This window comes from Maylandia zebra, linkage group LG14 (assembly GCF_041146795.1).
Source record: "Maylandia zebra isolate NMK-2024a linkage group LG14, Mzebra_GT3a, whole genome shotgun sequence".
Lineage (NCBI taxonomy): Eukaryota > Metazoa > Chordata > Actinopteri > Cichliformes > Cichlidae > Maylandia > Maylandia zebra.
This window is the reverse complement of record NC_135180.1, coordinates 16,947,608-16,962,467: the sequence shown is the minus strand read 5'-3', so window position 1 is coordinate 16,962,467 and position 14,860 is coordinate 16,947,608. Positions and strand designations below refer to the sequence as shown.

The 14,860-nt window shown below is 38.5% G+C and overlaps 1 long non-coding RNA gene across 1 annotated transcript in view; it reads right to left on the bottom strand.

Annotated features, from left to right (window-relative positions):
* Nucleotides 1-14,011, bottom strand: part of LOC143422045 (uncharacterized) — a 41,577-nt gene extending 27,566 nt beyond the window's left edge. The window contains exon 1 of the long non-coding RNA XR_013101664.1: nucleotides 13,079-14,011. This is a non-coding gene — a long non-coding RNA (uncharacterized LOC143422045). The remainder of the gene's footprint in view (nucleotides 1-13,078) is intronic.
* Nucleotides 14,012-14,860: the final 849 nt, after the last annotated feature.

Genomic DNA, 14,860 nt, shown 5'->3' with positions numbered 1-14,860 from the left:
GAGGAGGGAAATATCATAAACAGATCTACTGAGACTATCAACCAATGTAAATATGAAAAAATGCCAAGCTCAAGTACATGAACCCTTGTAGGAATGAAACCCCCCTTTGTGCCACAGTAACCTCTGTTTATGAAGACAAGCTATGCTTCTCAAAGGAGCCTTGGGGGACACCATCAAGTACGGTCAGTATTTTAATGTTCTGCCCTCCCTCTGTCTTACCCAACAAGGCAAACAATATTCATCTTGATCAAAAACATTATTAGTTACACAGCAGGTCAGCAAGGACGCTGAGCTCAGAATGAAATGTTGAGATAAAACATTTTTCCATTAGACCGCACTGTAACACATATCATAGTAGTGTCCCGCTATCTACTTATGTGTTATCTTGATTTTTTTTTTCTCTTCAGATTTTGCAAAAACCCAGAAAAATTTCCACGGAGTTCAATTACACTCCACGCACAACCGCTTTCATACTTGCCCAAGCTTCCACTAAAACTGAAACTGTTCGAGTTTGAAGGTTTTTTTAACTGACAGCAGCCGGAGCATTTTGAATCAAGAGTGCATGACATGAACTATAAGTCAAGCTGTGAGTTAATGCGTTTTCATGAGTTTAAGAGAAGGAAACCTAAGAACTTCTACTGCAGGTTGTCACAGAGAAAATGACTTTCCCAGTTTGGTTCTATGGGATGGTGTAAAGTCTTAATGGGACACATAAGGACCATTAGAATCTCTTATATGGAATGCTGAAGTAATAAAAAAATTCTCAAAAGGCCAACACAACAGTCCCAAAGATTAGAGAGAAAAAAACGTTATGACAAGAAGTTGATGGTGACTTTTAACTCCCTGATACTCCCCTTGTCATGCACTTTGTTGCACAACATCAGGATGGTTTACCCGGCATATTTGCTTATTGCTCAAATTAAGTCATGCTCCAAACTGACATATTGTTTCAATGCAGTAATGTGCAGGCAACCACCAAATATGGCTGGCAGACTTTCAACTATGCTTTGGAGATGGAGCAAATGATGGTTTGGCTCCCCTTAGACAGACAGTTTTCAACAATGAATCAAACAAGCTTAAATTGGACAAATTAGGAAGAGTGTGATCAGCTTAAGTTCATGGCTTGTCTTTGGCATGCGGCTCTGGTAAGAGACCAAAGAGAAGCACTTTTACTTCTTCTTCTGTTTTTTTAATGGCTTACTGCTGCCCTCTGTCAAGAAATAAGGGTTACTGCAGCAAGACATGAAAAACAGACACAGTAGCAAATGTTCCAAACCCTTTAAAAGGGAATAAAACGATAACAATAAAGTGTCCATCAGATAATTCCTGGTATACCGTTTCAGCCGTGACAGTCATTCCCTCTTTTGTCAGCCTGCGAGCCGGCTTCCAGGAATGCAACTGCATGCGCAGCACTTCTGCGTCCCAATGTGTATTTCATTTGGGTTTCTGTCTCAAACACACATGTGGCTCAAATATGTGGCCCAGTCCTCCAACAGAAACAGACTGCGATCCAGCGAGGTCCAAATGTGCAAGTCACTGGAACATGCCATGCTAACACTCAACAAAGTCAGACAGGGCCACGTGTTCAAAAATTCAGGGTACATTCTTCAGAAGCTCTGTCACAGCCCTCTGCAGATAAGTCGACAATGAATCAGAGGGTGTCTGACAAAAATAACTGCCTAATTAACAAAAAAGGAAATGTTTAACAGAGATTCAAAGCGACGCAAACATAAACGTCTGTTACCAAAGCAAATTGAGTCAAAAGAGTCACTAAAACCTCACAACAAAACTGAAACTATTGCTTGAATAACAGAAAGCCAAAGCCTAAACCACACTGTCAATGAGCCGCACATGAGGACCATGTTACACTGCTCTGCACATACCACCAAGAGGATAAAGATTTTGAATTATTTGAATTATTATTATTTGAATTGAAATAAAGTGGAAGAATTTTACATCCTGAACACCCCCCACCCCCATTTGCCGATTAATATACATTCATTATATAAATGTGTCTGAGGCTCTTCTGTAATGGTTTTGTCCAGAGGGAGCCCTATTAGAAGGGAGTGGCATCCCACAGAGCAGGGTGTAGCGTGACTTTATGGGGATTCAACCAAATACTCTTCACTAAATACACAACAGACTGTAAAATCAGACCTATTTGGTATGCTGTGTTTCCATATGTGTGTGTTGTTGCTGTTGTTGTTATTTATGAGTGTCCAGGCACTGTTTTTTCTTTTCTTTTTTTTATCACTTTAGACTATAGAGAACAGAACGGCTGTGTAGACTTTCTCTATACACCGATATGAATATATGTTGGTATGTGTGTGATATACACCCCACCCCAGAAAGCACTTATGTTTGTTTTATCTTTACCTTGTTTATAGCTGGCGAAATGAGAAAATCGAGCTCAATCAAAGATAACACATCTTCCAAAGGCAGATAAAAGTAAGACTTACAACCCCCCCCCCCAAAAAAAAAAAAAAAAAAATCTGTGATAACTTCAATAAACTATGTAATCAACAGTAAAAGACTGAATCCACAAACACTGTGTGGGATTTAAGACAGCAAACATTCACCCTGCAGAAGGAACATTGAACAAGACACTGGAAGCAGACAATATCGGGTGGTTGTACTGTGGTCGACCTCGGATTTAGTTTTGGATGAAAAGCACACACAGAAATTCTCAAAAGACTATTTTCAAAAAATAAAAACGACTATAACTGCAATGATTGACGTTTACATATTCAGCCTAAAGCCCAGGGGAATCGCTTATTTGTTATGTCCGCCTATATTTTCACATTATCTACCATTCAAGGCTGAATTGTCTACCATGGCTGGTCTGAATTCTGCTTTGCATGGAATTTCACTTTAAGGAACTGTAATCCATAAAAATGTGATAGAGGCCCACAGGAGAGTTTAGAAACCAAGCCCAGCCATATAATTTACAACTTGGACACACTTTTTTGAAAAAGCTCTTTAGAGTGTCTGCTCTCATGACAGAACATATACAAGGATTTAAATGTACTCAGTATGTTCTTGCTATGAACTAAATAACAGGTCATACCGATTAGCTACAGTATTGAAACCACTTGCCTAATATGCTGTACAGTAGGTCCCCATCTTTCGGCAAACACAACTCTGACCCGTCAGACTATGGGCATAGGAGGTTTGAGGGTGTCTTGTAGCCCTGGCATTGGGATGTTGGCAGTGGATTGTTTGGGTCGTGTGGGTTTCAGGTTATGGCCTCCATGGATGAGTCTTGTTCTGGTGCATCCCATGGATGCTGAGGGAAATGTTAATCTAGGGTGTTTTTGAAGGCTGAGTCAACATCTGAGACTCTCCACAAGCCATATAGAAGCCTGTTGTAGGGTTATTTTGTGGGTGGGTGTTTAGGGGATAGGGGCAGGGTGAATTTCATGGAAATGCAAATATTTCACAATGAAACACTGCATGGTCACAAGTAGATCAATAGCACTGGTCTTCGGTATGCTATTTTTTGTTGTTTTAATGTTGTGGCTGATCAATGTATAAAATATAAACATTAAGAATAGTTAAAGTAAGACTACTGAACAGAAGGCTGTGCCACACCGTTAAAAGTGCTAGTTGCTTGTCGTTTTCTGCTTCACTCCTATGATTTTTTTTTCCTTCAGAAAGCTTTTTACTCTAGCTTCATATTCCAGATGAGTTTGCAAGTTCTGGCATTATCATTGCCATATACTTTATTTTGTTTCCAGGTTACATTCAGGGAAAACTTTGTTTTTTTGGAAAAACAAAGGACAGAGAAGCATGAAGAGAGCCAGTGTGTGTGTGTGTGTGTGCGCGTGCGTGCGTGTGTGTGTTTGTGTGTGTGTGTGTGAGAGAGAGAGAGAGAGAATTATGCTTCCAAGGTATAGCAGGCTGCTTGCCAGATGTACTCCCAGCAGCTGCATAACAGATACAATGAAATTTTAGATCATTCTATAAATACCACTTACAGCTGCTTTAAGTTAAAGTCAGATGATTATTAAAAATGCTACAGATGAACTGTTTGTTAACAGATTTTGAGGAACAGTGCCCCTTTTCTCTGAAAAAACAAAAGCTACAAACAACAACAAACAGCCACATGGTAACAAAACTTGGGAAACGACACCTCTTCCTTTTTAACGTGCAAAAACTGAAGTTATTTCCTCTGTTTCTGTCCTTCAGCTTGGTAAAACAAATGGTTTGTGACAAAAAAGGAGTCATCATAAGTAGGGAGCTGCTATGTTATTCATGTTTTTATTTTAAAGGTTTAACTTATTTTTTAAGTCTCAAACTGTGCTTGAACTGACACTTGATCAATAATGGAGGTAATGTAAAAATGAGCAAAATATTTATTTAAAATCTCTTTGTTAGAGATTAAATCATCATTTTATTTGAGCTGAACCATGAATGAGGCATCGCTCTGTCAAATCCAATCTTTCTAACATAACTTTCAGATCTTCAGAAGACAAGATGCCACCCATCCAGATGACAAGCAGCGGAGGTCTCTGCTCGGCTTTGCTTGGGGAGATGAAAAGTAGCTGCACAGTTATGTATGTATGTTGAGCTCAAGAAAAGAACTCATAATGAAGTTAATAGGAAAATGTCTTTTATACACATGTAAATAGAGTGTTGAAGGAATACTGGAACACAAAGCAAGTCTGAGTTAATGGATTTTAAAGGGATTATGAAGTGTTTTGCCTGGTTGCTTCATGGGGTCATGAGTCTCCTTTTTGTTGCATCAGCTTTACAAGGACTACATGGAGGTCATGGACATGGGAAAAGATGCCAAGTCAACCAGTCTTTGGGTTGAACACACTTTTAAAAAACAAAACACATCGTAATATGTAAAGAACAGAACAGATGGATCATCAGTGATTTCTGAAATGATATTGGCTAAATTACATATAGTGTTTCTACATCTGAAGAGGCTGCACCTCATGAGAGGCACATTATGACTGAAAATGCATTCATGTGGTTAACCACGTCCTGCTGCTGGTCATAACCAGCAGGACAGCAACTCACTTGACCTGAGTTGTGAGCTTATGAGCAAGTGCACAATCTTGCTTGACTGCGAGGTCACTCATATTAGATGCATAAGACATATAGTACTGTGTAAAAGTCTTCAACCACCATTGGTTTCCTTTTCTTTTGTTTGAAAAATGGGAAATGGGTGCAGTGATTTATTGATAGAGGCAAACGAACATGGATTCAGCTTATATAATATGACATGAAAAGATGTCCCTCTTTTCATATCATTAGTTCCAACTATATGTATTTTAATTTTGTGCAGTATACTGGGATATTTATAATTAGAGTTATTTGTATTTACTAGAGCAATTTTTTATATTTTGTAATATTGTAATATGTTGTAATATTTAAATTTGTGAAGTTGGTGACTGGTTTTATTATCTTGAAGCAACTGTGACCACATAATTTCCTCTGGGATTATTAAATCAATTATTAATCTGATTCTGATTATAAGGCTAAAATTAAAGTTTTTATTATTCTAACAAGCTTTAATTTTTTGCAAATTTGTCAGGAAGGCATATAAGCCACCTAGTGTTTGAATGAGATTCTCTAACGTTTTGTTTGGGTCTAACTGTGTCACTGCCTTTTTTCAAGTTGGATCCCAAAATGCTGTGTTTGTGCAACTCCTGTATACAGAAGGTCAATGACAGGCAAGGGCTTTGAAAATGTAATTAGAATCCATAAAGTACATTGCAGCAAAAAGAATCTCTCACTTTAATATCATTTAATCATTCAGAATAACACTGGACCAAGACAGCTGAGCCTGTTTTGATTATTTTGTTACTAGACCATCTGTGAATGCTTGAGCTGCCTACAGGCTTGATTCAAGTCTCGTATTTCACCCTAACCTGACAGAGCTGACAGCAAGCTCTGGGGACTTGCATACCCCAAATGCCACTGTTTTGGCAGGGACTAGCTACAGGTAGAAATACATGGGAATACAAATAAAAATTGCTTCAGGCTATGCTTCAGGAGAAAATGGCAAATGTCTATATTGTCTACATCCATTTCATACAGATCCATATGCATATTATATATATTATATATATTATATATATATATATATATATTATATATTATATATATATATATATATATATATATTATATATATATATATATATATATTATATATATATATATTATATATTATATATATATATATTATATATATATATATATTATATATATATATATATATATATATATATATATATATATATATATATATATATGTGCACACACACAGCAGTACAAAATTATGGTTTTCATTAGTGGCAGACATGTTAACTGTCAAGGCCAAAATTCCACAGAAAAGCCACCCAGTTGATTGTGGTGATGTGGCTGGCTGTGCGAGGGGTGTGACTAATTTACCCATAAAGTGACACGTCTTCCTCGCAAGCTGTGAAGCTCAAAATATTCCGATGACTCTGTCCTTGTGTCACTAAAGTCTGCATTTATCCTCATGTTACTTTTACTCTTCATCTGCTCGATATGGATGCTTGGGTGCTCGTTCAGGAGGCTCTCAACTTCAAAACATGACACGAATACATAAATAAAACATCAGTGCCAATTTTTCACTCGCTAAGATGAAAACGATGACTTTCCAAAAAAAAAATAAAAAATTCAACCATCATCTTATACTCTAGCATTACTGACAGTGTGCTGAAGCCTGTGTCTGTGTGAATGTGCTAAAATTCTGTGGGTTTCCAGCTCAGTAAAAGCTAAGCTTCATGCAATTTGATTGATATTGGCGAGCAGTGCACTGAAAACCCTCAAACGGCTGTGTGCAGACTGTTACCTTAGCCTCACTCTCCACAGCTGTTTCCTGCCCCAAACTGCTGAAACAGTGGTTTAGCAGAACCAAAGGTGGGCCAACACAAATCAAGGGCTCTCTGCCACATGTGCGCACACACACAACAATGTGAGCATACCATCCCCACCTACCCGTAGACTGCTACTGGTCACCTTGCAGCACTTCCTTTTTGAGTTGGGTCATTTCCTCTTTCTTTTCTGCACAGGAATGATTTGGGCTTGGCTGAGGTTATAACTCAGGAGGGAAGAGGAGCAAACAAGGTCATGACTTCCTCCCTTTAATCATCTTCAGCCCATCACTCACTTACACATATGCACCCACCCACAACATACCTAGAAAGACATGCTGAAAGGTTTTTGTTCCCTTTTTAAAAAAACATTTACCTCAAGAATATGTGCACCAGTACTAACTCTGAAAGCCACATTTAACTCTCATGTTGCATACTTGTTTAAATTCACATCTGGGGAAAACAGGGCCTTGTGAAACTGCGGGGCTCATATAATTCTAAATAGAGGATCATGGCAGTTTAAAAGGCTGAACAACGGGTTTGTGACTGAATGTTGTCGGTTTAGCCTGGCAGTAGGAAAAATTCTTGAGTCATGGCAATGTACCCGTTGGCATTTACCCTTTAGCGAGGAACTTACCTGATCAGGGATGGGTGAGAGCGTATAATAGGATAAAGTTTCACTGAGTTCCCAGATGTGCAGTCATTCACTGGCAGGAATGTAAATTTCTTTTTCCATGATGAAAATGCATAAATGAAACTTATTTATTTAGTGAAATGAAAAGAGTTTGCATGCAGAATCCAAGGGAAACAAGCGCAGACATTACATTTTGTGTCTTGCTCACTAAATATTTTCCCCTCCATCTCCGATGATGAATCAAAATAACTCTAAATGGACTCTGTTTAAACACAATCCCAGAATGCAGACTGCTAAGATTGGGCGGGGTGGGGGGGGGGATTCTTGAGAAACACTAGAGAACACTTCAAAGTAGTCCCAAATGAGCATACTCATAACTGGTTTGCTCCCCAAGTGTGCTCAGTGGAATCATAGCAAGAGTAAAGAAATGAGACAAATTGTTTGTGACAATTAGGCTGATGTCAGATACTGCCAGCTATGGCCTGCACAATCACTTGTCCCCATCAGCCAACTCTGTTTATCAGTAATTGCAATTTGGAAAGAACTCTGAGGCGATTAGGTCCAGGGAGTGGTCAGGCAGAGAGCTTGCCCAGCCCTAAACAACGGGGCAGTGTTTGGGTAGAGTCTGCACGAGGTCCCACTGAGAGAAAGAGCAGCAGGGTAAGAGAAAGTGTGAAAGGAAGGAAGGAAGGAAGCAAAGAAGGAAGGAAGGAAGGAAGGAAGGAAGAAAGGAAGGAAGGAAGGACAGAGGGAAGCAAAGGAAATGGCAAATATGCAGCATTGACCCCTACTTTCCAACCTATCTGATCTTAACTCATCCTGTCTGATAAGAAAGGATAATTTTATCAGACTTTCTAACCTTCAGTGTTCTACAGAGTGCTTTGCAACGTGTTTCTCTTTGATCCATTCACAGTTTTCATGTAATTCTTCATTCACAAATGTGCATATGTGTTTGCATACAGCGAAGAGTTTTCAACCAGCACAAATACGCTCCCGTGGAGTCCTCCAAAATTCCAAATGCAAATTGCATGATGCCAAAATAATGTAAACTGTGATTGGTCGACTAGTGGGCCAAACCAGGAAAGGAAGTGACAGCAGAGTTTACTGGGAATGGGAGAAGTGTGAAAAAAACCCCATCAAAAATAAATATATACAGCATGAACATTGGCTGCAGTGGATACTTCATTGTTTCTAATGTAAGGTTTCTCTTCTCTTCTTTAAATTTGACAACAAATGGCTGGCTAACAGGCCAACGACAGCACGAGTATGAGTCTGTGTCCCACAGACCGACTGTACCACATCTTTTTTGACACTGACCCCATTTGACAACTGGCAGTCCATAGCTGCTCATGGACTGCCAGCATGGTACCACCGCTGAACCACAGTTACTCCTATAACGGAACTTATGGTTGAGCAGAGAGCACGTTTGCAGTCTGCTGGCTGGATGCCCCTTCTACCTGCTCTGAGCTCTGTTGTCAGATGAACTGATTGAATAAAGTCATTCTAAAAGGTGATTTAAAAATCGAACTTATTTCCCTGTAATACCTTAAGTAAGTTGAGTAATTACAGAGTTAAAGATTGCACAATTTAATTTGAGCACAAGTGCCTTTAGAGCCTCAGAGTTTTAAGCAAAAAAACAAAACAAATAAAACTTGTTACCAGTAGTGTCACACTGTTGGGCAAACTGCTAGTAAACTTATACGTCAGGGGTGTCAAACTCCAATCCTCGAGAGCTACTGTCCTTCAGCTTTTAGATGCATCTTGTTCCGACAAACCTGAATCAAATGAATGGTTTGTTATCAGGCTCTTCCCAAACTTGATGGCATGCTGAAGAGGTAATCCAACCATTTGATTCAGCTGTCTTGGAGTAGGGATGCATCTAAAAGCTGCAGGACAGTAGCTCCCAAGGACTGGAGTTGGACACCTCTGTTACACAAGAACCAGAGCTTAAGCAGACTGGGTTCAAACAGTAGTGTTTATGTGTTATTCAGAGCTCAGGTCTTTGATACTGTTTGGTGAAACTCCGATCTAACGGAAAAAAGCAATGAAACAACAACAACAGGAAAAAAAAAACTACGAGAAGAAATTAAACAGCAATAAACTGAAAATTTTAAAGAGCCATGTGCAATCAACATACCATACTGCAGGACCATCTAAAACAGTCTCCCTCTCTCTCTGTCACACACACACACACACACACACACACACACACACACACACACACACACACACACACACACACAGTTTTTCTTTTCAGCCCATCTTTCAAGTCATTTTTTTTCTTTGAAGCAGAGAGCATTAAAGGAACATGACTGTCATCTAGTGGACGTTTGCAGTAACTACAAATGGAGTGTTTGAGGTTCATAATTATTTTCGTGGCACTTGCATAATGATGTATCAGTGCATTAGCACAGCAGATGGTGCAAAACCAGCTGGATACTAGATTTCACCATCACACTCTCTGGCTCTTTAATGATTCTCAAACCTGTTTTCTTTCTCTCTTCTCACTCTGTTTTTTCCCTTTATGAATTTAACACATGCACATGAACACATAAATAAAAAAGTAATAATGATTGCAGCCCTAACTGCAGTGTTGTTAATCACTAACATATAAATATGAATGATAAATCTTATGTGACAGTTCTAGTTTTTGACTCAGTATATTAACTTCAGAGTTTTTGCAACACACCATCCCTGTGCTCGGGTGGCATGGGAAACTTAATAGGTAATCATCAATAGATGGATAAATGGAACACCTGAAAAATCACAGGGGAAGAAAAAAACACTACAGTGTTGTTCCAGATTATGTCTTTCAGCTTACTCCAGAGAAAACAAAACAAAGCAAAAACAAAACAAAATATGCTATTTATGTTGTTTCACTTCATTTTTTATTATTACTGAAACATTTCCTGAGGATGTAGTTCACATTAGTGTGGGAAGGGATTTGAGTCAGAATATCCACTGTCAAGTGGGAAACACTGGGGTTACTTAAGGCCTTTTGATGGCCTTCCTGCCCTTGATATACAGTAAGCTCAAAGGATGTCTGTGACTCAAAATGTGGATAGTTTCCTGCAGTGCTTCTCTAAACTGTGTGCCTACAGCATACAGTGGAATAGGAACAGTATGTCAATCGAGCAACTAGAGCTCAGTCCGCTGACATTAATTGAAGTTTTGCACTTAGGATGATGCACTAGATGAAGCAGTCAAGCTTCAGTAGGTAACTGTATTTCATACTTTATTTTCTTTCTTTTTTTTTTTTCAAATACATGAAGTTCTACCATGATTTGGACATGTGGTTCAGAATGTGTACCAGTATAAAGTAGGTCTTACAAATAAGTCTTACAAAAGGGACCTTTTGAACTCTCTTAGGCAAAATTTCTTCAGAGTCTTCAGGAATAGTTCTTCATTCTTCCTGAAGGACATCCAAAGCAAATCTTTGGATGTTTGCTGCCTTCTGTTCCATTTTCTGTTAAGATGATCTCACACTGATTCAGTCGCATTGAGATTCTTGCTCTGGAGAATCCAGTCTTGACCGGTAGTGTTGTCTATTCAGGTATGTTTTTCTGCATTGACAGTGTGTTTGGGATCATTGTCATGCAGAAACATTAAGCTGTTGCCAATTAGACACTTTCCAGATGGTAGGGCATGGTGGATCAAAATCTGACAATATTTTTTTCTGTGTTCATAATTCCATCAATTTGGCTCAAATGTACCCCAAAACCATTAGAGAAACTCCAGTGTGTTACAGATGGCTGTAGACACACAGTGTTGGAGGTCTCTCACGGCCTCCTCGGCACACATTGACCAAAAATTACAAATTTGGATATATCCCTCTATCAGACATGTTGCCACTGATTTTGAGTCCAGTTCTTGTGTAATCTGGCATGTTTCCCTTTCTTAAGAATGGCTTCTTGACAGCCAACCTTCCACTGAGACCATTTCTGATGAGGCTTCAGTGAACAGTAGATGGATCAACTGAAGGGCCAGATGCATCTCTTAGGTCTCGTGTCAGGTTTTTGCTGGATTCCTGTTTTTTAAGGACGTGACTTGCATACACTCTTCATTTGCTGTAGCTGTTATGCTTGCCCAGTATGTGCTCTTTTCTGTCAAATTGTTTCATCTTTTTTTAGTATGTTCGAAAAAACAAACTGTATTTTTGCGACAAACTGCTATTAACAAAAACCTAAAGATGCAATTTAAAATAGCTTTTTTTTTTTTCTATCTTTTATGTCATCATCCCTTAGTTCATTTTCTATGCTTAAATGAATCCTAGGTCAGAGTTAAGTGGGTTAACAAACAAATAAAAACACATTCCTCAAAGTTCCTGAATGAAAAAAGCAGCCAATATAAAAAAAACAACAACAAAAAAACCACACTGGAATAGCTTCAGAAACACTGGAGAACTGATTTTCAGGGCCACCTTAAAAATGATAAGAAGGTCTGGCTCCCTGGAAACAAAATTAAAGAAATCGGTGGATCAAGACAGTAATGTATACAGTATTATGCAGTAAGCCGGTGTGTGATTTGCAATAAACGATTTGTCTTGATGCCACAGATTGGCATCCATAATTCACTACTCACAGCACAACAAACAGAGAGCAAATCAAAACCAGAATTGGTAGTGAGTTGCATCAGGTAATTTCAGATAGTTTCAGCAATTCCAATAAAAAATACAATATTAATGTGGAAATTGAATCTGAATTATTTCATGTGATCCATAAAGCTGGTCCCCTTAATTCATGGAAAACTCATTCAAAAATAATAAGATTTTTCCTTTTTTGTCCTTTGTTACCTATGTACACACACACGCACACACACACAATTAAACAATTCGAAGCTCGCGCTAAAGCAAAATTGTGAACTTTCAATGTTCTCACCTAAAAATGAATTTAAAGTCAAGTTATGCTTCAGCAACAAAGCAAAGAAAAACAAACAAGAGGAAGACATCAGCACAGAATTGGAAAGTCAAATAAATCCCCCCTATCACTTTTAAACAGAGGGAACCAGTGAATCATGCCAGTGCCAAACAAGAGCTTGTTTTTGTTCCTATAATAAGATATTTACCTTTTAAAAGTCACCACTTGGCAGCAACATTGTTTCGAAATTGCCAAAGCAAGAACAAACCTAAAGAATGGTGCTTTTAGTTCAGTCCACCAGCTTACAGAACACGTACAATTGTCATTGATTTTAATGTAAGCAGTGTGGAACAGGACACTGGGACAGCTGTTTTGCTTATAGCGCAGTACATGTATGTGTGTATGCTGCCTCACAACTGTGTAAGTTTCAGCTCAGTATTTTGCACCCTTACTCCATACTTTGCCATTGTGCCAGCACATGTTGTTCATCTTTTCTTCCACTTAGCTTCATTAATGTGTAATCTGCTGTCTAATTTTATCCAGCAACAAATGCAACAAAGCTGAATAAACCAATCCAAATATTCAAACATGGACTTCTGCATATAACTTTATATTTTCTTTTTATATTTTTCACCTGTACTGTGTATCTTCCACCAAGTATTTTTTTGTATTTTTCCATTTGTGTCCTCTAGCCTTTGCCCTCCCCAGCCACCCCCCCTCCCTCACACTTACTGCTCTTTCCTGTCTGCAGGCTGCCAGGCACAGATAAGGTGTCTTGGCAAGGAGTTGGAATGCTGTCCTTCGCCTCACTGAATGGGAATCCAAGAACCTGTGTTCACACTGTGTCGCTGGAACAATAGGACAGGGCAGAGGGATAACATTTGGGATAAAAAAGAAAGAAAAAAAATAGCAGACAAGAAAAACAAGTGAGGGACCATGGCAGCTTTGCCTGGCCTGAGCAAGGTCGCAAGCTGCGCCAGTTCAAAGTGGAGATTTTTATATTTCATTTAATTTCTTTGCAGATTTAAATAATATTTTATTATGTCTCATTTTGATAATAGGTTATTGTCAACTTTACCTTGAACCATAAATGCAATGCAAATGCATGAGCTCCATGTAATTTTGTAATCGCACTGCTTTGGAGTTCCTAAAAAGTATAGGATGTGTTGGTAATGATCTAATAGAATCAGCTGTGGCATTTGCCACTGCACAAAGCTGGCATTTTTTTCTTTGTTTGATTGTTGTATGTAGGTATAAAGAATAGAGGAGCATGAAACCATAACTTCCACTGGTGAGCTTTCAAAATCCGTTGAAGCAGAAGTTTAATTTTTATACAGCTTTAAAGCTGTATAGGATCAAATATACTGGACACTTACTGTATATTTCCATAGTTCTGACATGCCACTGAAGAATTTTAGATGTCAAATTGTGTACAGTATATGTGCATGTCTGTTGACAGCTATAGATGTGTACTAAACAGTACGCTATACTGAAGCAGAAGCTGCTAAACTTGCATATGGTGTGGCTGCACAATTTGCCATCACTCCATGTCTGATTTACAGTCAGACATGGAGCCAGGCACATGCACATGAACACACTGTGGGTAACTTTGTTCACATCCTGTCCACGTCCACACAAACACTTTCAAAATCACAATGCCCCACCTTTCTACAGTCCCGTTTCATTTTGTCAACCTCTCTCTTATTCCAGCTAGGATGATTTACAAATATGCAGCATATAAAAATCCAGTCTACAGTAAGGCTATGCTTATTTTAAATGTTTTTAAGGAGACACAAGGAGCAGTGAAGAAGAGCTGCTTGACAGTTTTACCATTATTCAATAACTTCTTGTTAAATATTTTCTATGGAATTATTACTGCAAATGCATTTCCAGCATGCAGCCTTTAGGAGGTGTTTATATTTGTTTAGCCTTGTTACCCTAAGTCATGAGTTTAGCTACTCGACTTAGTTCATAATATATGACTTCAGTTGTGATTTTTTATTCATCATTGTCACAATATTCTCATGACTTCTCCAATAAATAGATGATAAAGCTGTAAAAATTAACAATGACTGGTCATGCTCTCATTCGGTGAATGGGGCGCCTCTTGACTGACAAGGATTATCTCTAGATTAGGAGTAAACTGAGCTTTGAAATGGATTCTTGGAAATGCTGCTGAATGCTGCTGTTTCTGCTGTATCACATCCCAATAATGTTTCCATTAGATGAGGCTGTAATACTACACTCGACTTATTTCTCATCAAGTTTTCTCTGTGGGGAGAATGGCGAGGAAATAAGTGTGCTATTAGAGAGAAAACTTCTCTGGCTTCAAGACAAACTTGCAAGATAGACTCAGAAATTCCAATTATTGTTTTGTGTACCTGCTAAGTGTTAAAAATGTAGTGTCTTGTGCTTCAGAAATAACAGCATTTTTTCATACAAAAGTAAAAATATTGCAGGAACTAAATGGAAACACTAGCAGGTGTATTTAATGATTTTAGCACTGAATATTGA